We start from the raw sequence: 14272 nt of genomic DNA on the forward strand, positions 1-14272 counted from the left end.
GCCCCTTCCCCGCAGCCCCCAGGACACGCATGAGCCCAGGCGGCGCCCCTTGCCCCTCGCTCTGGCATCCGTGTCTCGGCGCCTGCCTGCCGGGGTCTCCACCGCGGGCGCTAACCGGTCGGGCGGTCGCCTTGAACGCTGCAGGCCTGATTCCAGACACCGAGTGTGACCCCAGAACAAAACCCCAAGCATTCCAACAGCCCAAGTGGATTTGGATGCCAGTATGGTTCCTGTCCACTAAGGACGGCCCGTAGGGACGTGGCCTGGGCGTCCGGACGTCTTCGGGCCATGGGGCAGGGCAAGGGCAGTGCCAGGTGGCACGTGGGGGCAGTCTGCAGGAGCCCACGCCGGGGACCCTGTTCCCCTGGGCAGGAAGCTGGTGCAGCTCTCGGACCTGCCTCCTCTGGGCGGCTCACCTGGACTTTGTCTCAGCCCCCCAGCTCTCAGAGGGCTCCGTCCTGGCCGGCCACCCGGGCCACTGCCCACAGAGCGGACCACCACAGCTGCAGCGCGCCCACCCCCTCACGGCCCCAGCCGGCCAGGGCCTTCTCGGTCCTCCCTAGTGTTCTGTTTGAAAACTTACTAGTTTCGCCTTGTTGCGGGGGGGGGGGGGCGGGTCAGGGCTTCCTCCTGGCTCCGAACTCAGGAATCTCTCTCCCCCACCGCCCGCGCCAACACGGAAAGGCCTGTTTCCATTTCTCCCCGGGCTATTGCTGGTCATTCCACTGGGCGGGTGAGGGAACCGCTCAGTACTCACTCGAGGAACTGGTCACTGAAGGACTTTCGGGTGGGCACTTACCACGGCCAGGGCTTCTTTCGGGCCTCTGGGGAGCAGTGACACGGGAGCACAAACACCGTGGCACCCTCAGAGGGTGGCGTTCGAGAGCGGCGGCAGTCTCCTTAACTCCAGGGACGGCCCGAAGCTCCCTCGTTCTTCCTTCCCGTGTGGCTGACACACAGCGACGGGCACGGGGAAGCTTCCCTGAGCAGATCTGGGTCTCGATCAGGAGCAGTGCTTATCCGGGTCCCTCCCCGAGCTCCCACTTTCCTGCCCTCTGCCGTCCTGCTGTCCAGTCTCGCCCTGGGAACAGACTCCAAACCAGACGCCCCTGCCAAGGGACTTTCTGCTTCTTGGTGCCAGCTGCCCGCCAAGGCCCCGTCTCCCATCAGGTACTCTACAGAGCAGAGCTCTCGCCTTGGTTCGGGCCCAGTTCGGAACGAGGCCCCGGGAAGCGGGGTTCACCAGCGGAATCAGAACAGGGTCCTCATCATGCTGAGTGAAATGAGTCGGAAAGAGAGGGACAGGCACAGAGGGACTGCACTCATTTGCGGAGTGTAAAAGAACATCACATGAGGCTGACACCCAAGGACAGTAGATACAAGGGCCAGGAGGATTGCCCCATAGCTGGAAGCCTGCTTCATGGGCGGAAGGGAGAAGACAGCTGGAATAGAGAAGGGGTCACTAAGAAAATGATGGCTGGAGGAATCGGTCAGGATGGGGGATGTGTGCCGAAAGTAGATAATGGACCAAACATGACGACCTCTCAGTGTCTGTGTTGCAAGCCATAATGCCCCAAAGCAGAGAGAGAGTCTGGGGAATATTGTCTGCCATGGAGGCAGGGGGAGGGTGGGAAAGGGGGGTATACCCGGGATATTGGTGGTGGGGAATGTGCACTGGTGGAGGGATGGGTGTTTGATCATTGAGAGATTGTAACCCAAACATGAAAGCTTGTAACTACCTCAAAGTGATTCAATCAAATTAAAAACAAAAAAATTAGCATCATCCTGCTTTTCTGGGCCTGAAACTCGGTTTTTCACTGGCTCTGGGTGGGAATTCCCCCCACGCTCCGAAGGCCACCATAAACCACAGGCCCTCCTGTTTGGAACCTCCTGCAGCTGCCCCCACGGTGATCCCCAAGTGCCTGAGGCTTCCTAATCTCGGGGTCCTTTCCCGTTTCCTGTGGTCATTTTGTGGGTGCCTGGGTTTCCTGGGCACCCGCAGACGCACCGTGCGGGGCCTTATTCTCACCCGTCCTACTGGCCACTGAGCCCCTCCCAGGCTCCTCGGGGCCTGGGTGCAAGGTCACCCCCGGGAAAGGCCTGCCCGCCTGGCAGACGGCGGCTGTGCCCAGCGCCAGGCCCTGCTCGGCACAGCCTCCCCACGCACACGCCCCGTCTGCCGCGCAATCTGCTTCACTTTCCCTCTCCCCGAGAGCTGGGACTGGGTCTGGCATGTTCCCTGCCGAGCTGCTGTCTAGAGTTCTGGAACAGACGCCCTGGGAGAAGGCCCTCTCTCACAGTGCTCAGGGCAAGGGCAGGAGGACGGGCACTCACTTCCACACGGCAGACCCTGGGGCGAGATCCCCAGCGCCACAGCTGGGTCCCCTCCTCGCAGCACACAGGCGAACAGACGGAGCAGCGGGGAGTGACCACTGAGCACAGGAGTAAGCTCAGTGTGGCCCAAAGACACACACACACACACACACACACACGCACACACACACACACACACACGATTAAAAAACAAACAAACCCAGATGCACTCCAACATATATTAGAGTGAATAAATGGATCTATATATAAAAATGATCCCAAACTGCAATAAATATGCATTTCCAGAGAACACTCTGAAGCGCGTGAGTCCCCAGGCTGGGGGAGAGAGACCGCGTCCCTAACTCTGTCTCTGGGCCTCGCGTGAGGCACGGGCTGTGCTGCCTCTTCACAGTGATGATGAGGGCAGGGATGCGGGTCCGCCGCGCACGTGTGAGCCCCCGAGTGGTGCCCGGCGCTGCTGCGTGAACACAGGGCCGGTGGGCGGGCGGGCTCTGCGGGGGGTACGCCCCGTGGGCACCGTGAAAACGTTCCTTGTGATTCATGCCGGTGAAGCACTCCATGACCTCTGATGGTGTGTTTGGATTTCTTCCCATGTTATCACCCCCCACCACACACACACACACACACACACACACACACACACACACACACACACACACACACCCGATTCACAGTACAGGCCAGGCAAAGCGCAGGCTGAGGTGCACACAGGCAGGGCTCCTGTGTCCCCTCTTCCCAGGCATTCGGGGCGAGGAACAGCCTGTGGCAAGCCCCGAGAGGCCCTAGGTTTCTTGTTTTCTCTTTATGACTTACCTCACCTACTAGGGGACAGAGAGAGACAGACAGACAGACAGACAAGCAGGAAGGCAGGCAGACATACAGAGAAACACAGAATTAGAGAGACAGAGAGAGAGACAGACAAACACACACAGAGACAGAGATAGAGGAAGAGAGAGAGAGGGAGAAAGAGAGAGGGAGAAAGAGAGAGAGGGAGCAAGAGAGGGAGAGGGAGGGAGAGGGAAAGGGAGACACACAGACAGAGAAACACAGAGTTAGACAGACACAAAGAGAGAGACAGACAGACAAACACAGAGAGAGACAGACAGAGGCAGAGGAAAAGAGAGAGGGAGAGAGAGGGTGGGAGAGGGGGAGAGAGAGGGAGAGGAAAAGGGAGAGAGAGAAGGGTAAGGAGACAGAGAGAGACAGACAGTGAACCATGCACAGAGTTAGAGAGATAGAGAGAGAGACAGACAAACACACACAGAGACAGACAGAGACAGGAAGAGAGAGAGAGAGAAAGAGAGAGAGGGAGAAGGAGAGGGAGGGAGAGGGAATAAGAGGGGGAGGGAGAGGGAGAGGGAACAAGGGAGGGGGAGGGAGAGGGAGAGGGAGAGAGAGGGAAAGGGGGAGGGAGAGGGAGAGAGGGGGCAGGGAGAGGGAAAGAGAGGGAAAGGGAGAGAGGGGGGAGATGGAGAGAGAGGGAGAGGGAGAGAGAGGGAGGCAGGGAGAGGGAAAGAGGGAGAGGAAGGAGAGGGAGAGGGAGAGAGAGGGAGAGGGAGAGAGTGGGAGAGGGAGAGAGAGGGAGAGGGAGAGAGTGGGAGAGGGAGAGAGAGGGAGAGGGAAGGGAGAGGGAGAGGGAGAGGGAGAGGGAGGCAGGGAGAGAGAGTGGGAGAGGGAGAGAGAGGGAGAGGGAAGGGAGAGGGAGAGGGAGAGGGAGGCAGGGAGAGAGAGTGGGAGAGGGAGAGAGAGGGAGAGGGAAGGGAGAGGGAGAGGGAGAGGGAGAGGGAGGCAGGGAGAGGGAGAGAGAGAGGGAGAGGGGGAGAGGGAGAGAGAGGGAGAGGGAGAGGGAGAGAGGGAGAGGGAGAGGGAGAGAGGGAGAGGGAGAGGGAGAGGGGGGCAGGGAGAGGGAGAGGGAGAGGGGGGCAGGGAGAGGGAGAGAAAGGGAGAGAGAGGGAGAGAGAGGGGGAGGGAGAGGAAGGGAGAGGGAGAGGGAGAGGGAGAGGGAGAGGGGGAGGGAGAGGAGGAGGGAGAGAGAGGGGGAGGGAGAGGGAGGGAGAGGGAGAGGGGGAGAGGGAGAGGGGGAGGGAGAGAGGGGTGGGGCAGGGCGAGGGAGAAAGACTGGAGGGGCCCCCGCTTGGCTCCCGCTCTGCGGTGCAGGCTTTGCATGCAGCAGACCCGGGTTCTGTCTTGGCACCACCTGGTCCCCCAGCACTGCCAGGAATGACTTCTGAGCACCGAGCTGGGAGCAGTGAGCACTGCTGGGTACAATCCAAACACAAAAAGCACAAAGCACGGCAAAAGAATACCAATGCGCCTGAAGTCAGTTCTGGAAAAACAGAGAACATAATAAATTCTCAATTACCAGTTGAATTTTCTCAACGAAAACTTGTTGCCATTAAACGTAGTTTCCTGTAAATGATGTTCAAGGGCACAGTCCACGCGGCGGGGGCGGATTGGCAGAGCCTGAGAAAGCAGAGACCTTCGTGAACAGACGTGGGTCTGCTTCAGGCGTGATGCACGTGTGTGCCAGGTAGTGTGTGTGTGTGTGCACGTGTGCACGTGTGTGCCTATGTGCACGCGTGTGCTGCGTGTTCCCGGAGCCACACAGCCCTGGTGATGGTGGCACCATCCTGACCCATAGGGCCAGGCAGGGGTGCATTTCGGCACGAGGCCATCTGTCACTAATATTAAGGCTGTTCACACTTGAATTTGCTTTCCAGAATTAAATTCCTGCTCAGGCTCATCCCTGTACATACTCCTCACGTGGGCTGGAATTCTCTGGTGTCTCCGAATGGGAGTCACAGCTGGTTCCCAGGGCTGTCAAGGATGAATGCAGCGATCTCAGCTTCAGAGGGAAGAATGCTGAGAACCACTGGCTTGGCTCCTTCCCCAATAAAATATCAGCAATCCTACAGAATAAAGAAGGAGAGGGGCTGGAGCGACAGCACAGCAGGGAGGGCGTTTGGCTTGCATGCAGCCGACCTGGGTTCCATTCCCAGCATCCCGTGTGGTCCTCTGAGCACTGCCAGGAGTAATTCCTGAGTGCAGAGCCAGGAGTAAACCCTGAGCATCTCCAGGTGTGATCCAAAAAGCCAAAAAAAAAAAAAAGCAAAGTATCGATGCCATGATTGATCTGCTCGTGGGCCCTTTCCCAAATATTCCTAGAGCAGGTTCTCGGGAGCCCCCGCTGGAGCTGGGTGTAGGGTTCCACTGGTGTCTGCAGTGCCCAGGGGGTGTGCAGGGGTCCAAAGGGAGTCCAGCTGGTTCCAGCCAAGAGCAAGAGGTGAAGTCTTTCCTCGCAAACCCAAGCGTTGTCAAGAGCACTGGAAGAGCAATCGCCACGTTAAAAGGACGTGGGCCAGGCAGGTGTGGGGACAGCTCTGCTCAGGACACTCAGCATTGGGAGGACAGTCAGTGAGTGCTCACAGCTGGACGCAGGCCCGGGTCATGCAGGTGGAGAAGAGTGCGGGCGGCTGGTGAGCCGGGACTGGTCAGTAAGTGGACTCAGGTGAAGGGACGGCATCAGCTGGAGAGTGTTCTCGGGAGGGCGGTCCCCTTCTCACCCAGGGTTCTGCCCTGGGTCCCTGTCCTGAGCCCGCCTGCCCCGGGCCCTCCCCCACTGTGACTTTCCTGCCCCAAATCCTCTTCGTACTCTCTGCACGGCTGACGTCCCTCCCTTGCTCAGGAATCCCGAGTGTCGGCAGTGTGGTTCCCTGCAGGACAAAGCTCCCGCCCACAGCGGCTTCCCCACCCAGGCTCTGTCTCCACTGTCCCCTTCCGGAAGCAGGGCATCGGTTATCCCGGGTTCCTCCTGACTCTGACTGATCTGTCCACTGAGTGGAATACTGCTTCCTGCATCTGGGAGTGCCCTGGCCCCCTGGGAGCAGAGGGAGAGCTGGCTCCCGGGCCGCATTACAGACGCAGGGCTGAGGCAGCCTGGGCTTTCCAGAGAAGTGGAAAGTGGCCCCTTCCAAAGGGGCCACCTGTTACCTACTTGTATTTCCACCAGAACCTTAGAAATGTCCCTGACGATTCAGAGCACCTGGAGCAGGGCAGGTGAGGTCCCACCCCGCCCCCAAGGGACCCAGCCCCAGCAGTGGAAAACCTCCAGAACTCAACTGCCGCCTGCTCACGGCGGCTCTCCACACGCTCTGGCTGAGCCTTACCCACGAGTAAACTTATCCCTAGACATCCCATACCTCACACCATGGACACTCCAAGAGTTATGTAGCACATTTGATGGGGTTTAAAGTAGAAGGCAACCATCTGAGAGGGAAATATAGTTTTACAGATATATGCATACCCTTTGGGAAATTCAGATAAAACGTGTTTTACTGACTGTAAAGTAAGCAGCCTAGTCCTTGGGACTCGATGTTGTACATGCTAGTCTGACCAGGCCATTGGATGCCAGAGCTTTACTAGGGGGAACCTCAGCTCAAAGTGCAGAATTAATTGCTTTCCCCCCAGCCTGTCAGTTGGCTACAGTGCCAAAGAACATCCAAACTGGTTCTAAGTATTCGTTCTCAGTTCTATGAACACATGTAGTCCTTTGGAGAGAATATGGATTTTTAACAGCTCTTAATTTTTGTTGCACCATGGGATTAACACCAGAGAACATTTCATCTAAGCCAGATTGCACTGTAGAAGAGGAACAGTACATTGGAACAAAATTTTCAAAAAGGAAATTGATGGTTAAAGGGTTGCATGAAGCTTCCAACATGGGAAGAGATGCTTTGACACAAGTGAAACCATCTTCCATGGGAGGGACTGAATAGGACGGCAAGATAGAAGTAACTCAGAACTATGCTTTCTGCACCATTAATCAACCTAGTGGAACCTCCTGCCCCGATGTCTTCATTGGGGACCTTTGGAAGGGGGCAGGTTGAGTTTCCCTTCCTGCCCCAAGCAGAGCCCTGGCAGTCAAAAACACCTAGAACCTAGCCATAGCCATGCTCAAGGCCACTCTCTACATGCTCGGATGAGCCTCACGCATGAAGGAACCAACAGAGGAACCCAGGTACGCGGGACCAGTGGCTGAGATCTCCAAGCCTGCTTGGATCGGGACTGGGCCTCCTCCACCCAGATCCCCAGTTTTCCAGTAGCTAGGCAGTCACACCCACAAACTGTCCCCGGCGCCATGTAATCTCATCAACGGCCAAGGTCCAGAGACTATAAAACAAAGTTCTCGGAAGAGAGCAATGCAGAAGAGAGCTCTAGCACGGCAGAGCCTGGCAAGCTACGGGTGGCGTATCCGGTATGCCAAAAACAGTAACAATAATGGGCCTCATTCCTCTGACCCTGAACTTGACAGGATGAATGGAGACATTACTGGCACCTGCTGGAGCAAATCGATGCACAGCGGGATGACAGTGATACAGTAGAAGGTTATATACATACACACACATATATCATATAAGCACATAAGGCTCAACCCTTAACAACATAAGTAATCTATAAGTAATCTCTTATAGAAGGACTTACTGGCCCCTGGGTGAAGTACAACAATATTCACACATTCTCCTCTAAGGAAAGATGCATTTTGGAGCATTCTCAGTAGTTTATTTATAACAAACAACACAAAATAAATTATTTCATTTCTGCTTTGGGGTAGGGGTTGGGGTTCTGGATGGAAACACAGGAATATGGCGGTGGGAAGGTGTCATGGTGCTGGGACTGGTGTTTGACTATGAAACGTAATCAAATATTGTGAGCTCCTTTATAAAATCATAATAAAACCCAAAGAAAGAGAAACAGAAACGTCCCCAGCGGTGCAGCACTTCGGGAGCAGTTTCCGAGCCTCCCAGTCGAGGGAGGGGAACCACCTCAGCCCCACAGCCCCTCAGGCTGGACCTCTGGGTGCTCCTCAGCACCACGAAACCACACAGGAGATAAAGGGCCCTTTGGGGGAAGAAGAAATCCACCCGCCGTGCATGTGAAAAAGAGATGATGCCAAGATACATGAGAGACCCAGCTATGCCTAACAAGAAAACAGGATCACCAAACACTGGGCAGGGGGCTGGAGCGAGAGCACAGCGGGGAGGGTGTTTGCCTTGCATGTGGCTGACCCGGGTTCGAGTCCCAGCATCCCAGAGGGTCCCCCGAGCACCGCCAGGGGTAATTCCTGAGTGCAGAGCCAGGAGGAACTCCTAAGCATCACCAGGTGTGACCCAAAAAGCAAAAAGCAAAAGCAAAAGAAAAAAAGGGCAGGCAGTGAAGCAATAGCACAGCGGGGAGGGTGCTTGCCTGGTGTGCGGTCAACCTGGGTCTCATCCCCCAACACCACACATGGTCCTCCATGACCCTCTGGGAGTGATCCCTGAGCACAGAGCCAGGAGTAAGCCCTGAGCACCGGGGGGTGCAGCCTCCAAACCAATAAATAAATAAATGAACCAGAAGAAAAAGTGAACTGACACTTCACCAGAGGAGACAGGCAGGTGGTCGATGGGCCCAAGAAAAGATCTTCTCAGCTTTTTTGGGGGGGAGTGGGGGAGGGAGGGAAGCCCTGTGGTTTAAATCCTGTTAAAGAGAGGGTTTTAAGACTCCAGTGGTCCAACACCAACCCCCCACCACAGTGCTCTCCAACAGCACTTACTGTCAGGGAAATGCTCATCAGAGTGACAATGAGTTATCAGCTGACACCAGGAAGGCCCATCTCAAAAACAAACACACCCGGCAGAGACACCCAGTGCTGGAGGGAAAGGGAGCCTCCTCGTTCACTGTTGGCACCACGAAGTGGATTCACCCCCCGGGAAAGCCAGTATGGATGTTGCTTCAGATTCAAAACCTGAGCTACGATGTGACCCAGCAATTCCCAGCCTCCCCCAAGCACACACCAGCACTAAGTCCGGCCGACAGAGACACACGTATGTTCACCGTGCCATTACCAGAGCCAAGGTCTGGACACAGCCCAGGTACCGGTGACCGATGAGCGGCCAGGAAAGCTGTGTTCTTTGTCCACAGACACAAGAGACTCGGCGAGGAGAAAAGGCGCCTCCCTGCCTCTTGTGTGGTGGAACTGCAGAGGATCAGGAATCGGCCAGAAGGAGAAAAAGAAATACCAGGCGACCCCACGCACAGGTGAGCTACCGAGAGCAGCAAAGCTCAGGGAAGACACGGCCTCCACCTCTGACCCGAGGGGACCTGGGCGGTGATGGAGGGACACGGCTCCTCGCATTCTGGGTTAGAGACAAGCATTTTGAACAGCTATAAAGTCACACCCCTGAAACATCCGTGGCTGCATAAACCAGCACTACCACAATTTTTTAAAAAAAGTTTTTTTTTTTAAAAGAAGGAAAACAACCAGCCTCCCGGTTTGATATGGTTTGATACTGGGGCGGTGGGTGGGTGGGTGGTGGGAGGGCCCACTTTTTCCCAGGCACTGACCAGGACACACACTCTCTCTGTGAAACTGGTTTTGGAGTCTCTTTGCAAGAAACAATTCCCTCATACTCTCTACTTTGGGCATTATGGTTTGCAGTATAGATACCGAGAGGCCATCATATTTGGTCCTTTGTCTACTTTCAGCACACATCTCCCATCCTGAGTGATCCCTCCAACCATCATTGTCTTAGTGATCCCTTCTCTGTCCCAGCTGCCTTCTCCCCCAGCTCTTGAGGCAGGCTACCAACTACGGGGCAATATTCCTGGCCCTTGTGTCTATTGGTGAGGGGATGGGTGTTCTATCATTATATGACTGAAACTCAAACATGAAGGCTTTGTAACTCTTTCTCACAGTGATTCAAGAAAGAAAGAAAGAAAGAAAGAAAGAAAGAAAGAAAGAAAGAAAGAAAGAAGGAAAGAAAGAAAGAAAGAAAGAAGGAAAGAAAGAAAGAAAGAAAGAAAGAAAGAAAGAAAGAAAGAAAGAAAGAAAGAAAGAAAGAAAGAAAGAGAGGAAAAAAAGAGAGAAAGAGAGGAAGGAAGGAAGGAAGGAAGGAAGGAAGGAAGGAAGGAAGGAAGGAAGGAAGGAAGGAAGGAAGGAAGGGAGAGAGAGAGAAAGAAAGGAAGGAAGAAAGGAAGAAAGAGAGAGAGAAAAAAAGAAAGAAGAAAGAAAGAAAGAAAGAAAGAAAGAAAGAAAGAAAGAAAGAAAGAAAGAAAGAAAGAAAGAAAGAAAGAAAGAAAGAAAGAAAGAAAGAAAGAAAGAAACTTAAAAAAAAGAAGAAATAATTCCCTCTGGTCTGAACGCTAACGGACTCCCTCACCTTTTTCTTTCTGCTGGGGGAGGGGCTGTCCCGCCGTGCTGGAGAGCAGCGCCCCCCCCCCCCAGACACTAGCGCCAGCTCTGCGTGGCTCCGGACAGCCTCGTGGCCTGTCTCCTGGACGTCAACTCACGCTCGCAACTCCGCAGCCCGACAGAGCCGAGTCCAGCCAGTCTGCGCGCCTGGGAGACCATCCCGGAGACCACAGACACCGGCCAAGGACCCCCAACACACACACACTGAGCCCCTAAGGCAGAAGCATCTCCTCTTCCTCTCTGCATCTTCCCTCCGAGGGGGGCGAAGCCAGAGACGCAAGGCGGGTCCTGGGCCAGTTTCGCGTGCTCCCCCAAGGCGGGCTATGTCAGAAACGGCTCTGTAGGGTTTCACATAGGCTGGGGTCCCTGCAAGGCTGCAGGCACTGCCAAGGGGCGTTTTAGATGCCGTGGAGAAGAATTTGAGGGGTGGAGCGAGAATGTGCAACTAAGTTTACATTTTCGATCCCGTTACTGCATTTCTAGCCCCGCCCCACAGGCCCGCCAAAGGAAGACAGGGATGGCACAAAAAACTATTTACAAAAGCAACTTTTCTCTCTCTCCCTGGTCATGGCTTCTGGGTTGTATTTCTAGGTGGCGGGTTTATGCTCACAAAGACATTGTGGTTGCTTCTGTCTTTCATGCCCCTTCTTAGTCTGCTAATCACTAGATTCCTTCTCACACGCGCTTTGCAAGGTTTCTGGATTTCTCTAGCACAAATCACCCAGAACTGTGCTTTGTGGCAGATATTTTGACACATGCATGTGCCTTTTTCCCTAGCAATGATTCTTTCCTGGAAAGAATACCAATAAAAGATAAGTCCATAAAAAATGTAAAATGTTTATGTAAGAATCTCATTTCACTTTCAAATCACTTACCAGATAAAAATGCTTCCACTCCCTAAAGAAGATGATTTATCTGCTTTTCTTGCATGATCACTTTGGTGTGTGCAGAGAGGCACACGATATCATTTCCTTCCACATTTTTTTTTTTGTTGTGTGAACAGAAAGAAGGTGAGGGATGGTTCTGGTGTAGATGTAGCACTGAAACAGTACCAAACCTGGTTAGGGGACGGTTCTGGTCCAAAGCATTGACGGTAAAGACGTGGTCCCAGAAAATCCCATCAGGAATGAATTCTTCAGACAGCCGGATTTCAGCATGTGATCCATCGGTGTTAGCCCCCTTGAGTTAAGAAAGGAAACGCGGAGTTTCCATATGAAATGTTTTGCTCCCCAGGAACTAGGCTTTATAGCACAGCTTCTTGGCATGATGCATAATGTATGACCCCCTCAGCCTCAATTTATATTCAGCAGGTCTCTGTGAGTGAGGTTTGCCTGGTGTTCACAGAGACACACACATTTCCCCGAAACTCCACGCACCGCTCTGCTTTTCCGGTCATGAAAACATTGCTCGTGCAAATGGCGCTCTCCCTCTCTAATCACACAACGTTCTGGTGGCCTGGTATCTGCCAATTAAACTCTGCCACTGCCGAGGGTCCGAGGGCTCCCAAGCATCTCGCCCACCCTGCCAGGAGCTTTAGAACCAGGCCCTCCCTGTGCTCACAACTCCCCGTGTGTCCTTGTGATGGATGTTCCACTGAACAGTTCACTTTCTTTTCAGCAGATTATTTTCTCTTTTTTTGCGGGGGGGGGTGTTTGTGGGGTGGAGTGGGTCACGGCCGGCTATGCTCGGGGTCTACTCCCGACTCTGCACTCTGGAGCCCCTCCTGGAAGTGCCCGGGCGATGTACATAGGGATGCCGGGGATCAAACCCAGGCCGGCCGTGTGCAAGACAAATGCCCTACCTCAGCAGATAATTTTCCGTCCTAAAAGAGTAAAGTGGGGCTGGAGCGATAGCACAGCAGGTAGGGCGTTTGCCTTGCATGCGGCCAACCTGGGTTCAAATCCCAGCATCCCATATGGTCCCCTGAGCACCGCCAGGAGTAATTCCTGAGTGCAGAGCCAGGAGTAACCCCTGTGCATAGCCAGGTGTGACCCAAAAAGAAAAAAAATAATAAATAAATAAAAGAATAAAGTGACGTGTTGGGTGTATGAGCCGAGGGCTGCGAGCGATGGCCTCACAGCTGCAAGGCCAGGGAGCCCAGCTCTTCCCGAGTCTCTAAGGGGGAGGGCCCGGAGCCCCACCCGCCACGCCAGGACACGGCGAGCGGCTTTGGAAGCATCACTGTCCCCCGCTTCCTTCCTGGAGGGGAGATCACTCCCTGAAAGAATTCCCAGCAGTTTCCAGAAACCAGGTCCCGTCGGCAGCCTGGCTACCAGGCGTCCCCCGCTGGCCCCTCGGTCCTCAGGGCCTGCCCCTGTCATGGCTGCGAGGGCAGAGTTGACACCCAGCATCAAAGGGACGTTCTCTAGAATGACTTAACAGATTTGCTTTGGGGGGTGGGGGTGGGGATCACGTCTGGCGGTGCTCAGGGCTCTCCGCTCAAGGATCATCCTGGTGGACTCCGGGGACCTTCGGGGGTACCGGGGATCAAGACCTGGTTGGCTCTGCGCAAGGTGAGTGACCTTCCCGCTGTGCTACCGCTCCAGCCTGAGTCTCCAGCCAGAGTCACCAGCCTTGTATTTGGAAGCTGAGGACAGACAGGCGGGAAGGGACCGGTTAACGCAGGCTGGTGTACAGACAGGTGAGGCTTTTGCTCTGTGCTACGGCTGGCCGCATGGGCAGCCCAGCACAGGGCAAGCACCAGAGATGGGGAGCATCCCGCCTGCCCCCCGAAACCGTGCCCACGAGTAGCCCGGGGCTGGAGGGGCTCCTGCCTGGTGCGGACAGCCCCTGTGTCCACCCCCACCCCCCGTCCTAGCCCAGGTCTCCTCTGTTCCTCGTCTCCTCTTGCAGAGAAGATGTTCTGTTCTGGAGAAGACAGAGTGATGCCGGGATGTTTTATTTAGGGACTGGGAGAGACGTCAGAAGGAAACGGGCTCCCCAGAGCACGCGGGTTTCTCCCGGGGGGCTCAGGGCACGTGCAAGCCTGTCCGATGAGGAAGTCAGGCTGCTTGGGTGGGGGCGCAGGAGACCCCCCAGAGGGACTGGGCCCCGCCAGGCTGCAGGGCAGGGCGCGCCCGCTCAGGGCGGAGTGCTCCCCGCTGGCCTTGGTGAAGCTGGTTCTGTCCCAGTTTCCCAGAGCCTCGTCCTGGCTGCCTGGGTGGGGGTGGGGAGGGCAGCTGAGCCTCGGTGGGCGCTGGCCTTTGAGTGGCCGGTGGGACGGGGGTCGCTGTCTAGAAAGCATCTCCGCTGGCCCCGAAACGGGGTTGGGATCTACAAACGTCACTCGAGGATGGAGTGCTTGGCTCTCACGGCTTCAGCCAACGGACGCCGGGGCCAGGCAGCTCAGGGCCGGAAACACGGCACTTGTTTGTATGAGAGAAATCACGGTCCTCGAGACAGCCGGCACCCGACAGGACTGGGAGAAGGGCGAGTCTGGAGCCCGACGCTCTGTGTTCTCTGCGCGTGGCACAGCCAACCACGAGTGGTCAGGGCTGTGGCAAGGCCAGCTGGCAGCCGGAGTGGAAGGGGGCTCGGGGGACTATCCCCAGACAGGCTGGTGACATGTCGAGGCCAAAGCACAACGTTTTCCTTAAAAAATATCTGTCTTTGGGGCTGGAGCGATAGCACAGCGGGGAGGGCGTTTGCCTGGCATGCGGCCGACCCGAGTTCGATTCCCAGCATCCCATAAGGTCCCCCGAGCACCGC

The sequence above is a fragment of the Sorex araneus genome, chromosome 10 (assembly GCF_027595985.1).
Source record: "Sorex araneus isolate mSorAra2 chromosome 10, mSorAra2.pri, whole genome shotgun sequence".
Taxonomy (NCBI): domain Eukaryota; kingdom Metazoa; phylum Chordata; class Mammalia; order Eulipotyphla; family Soricidae; genus Sorex; species Sorex araneus.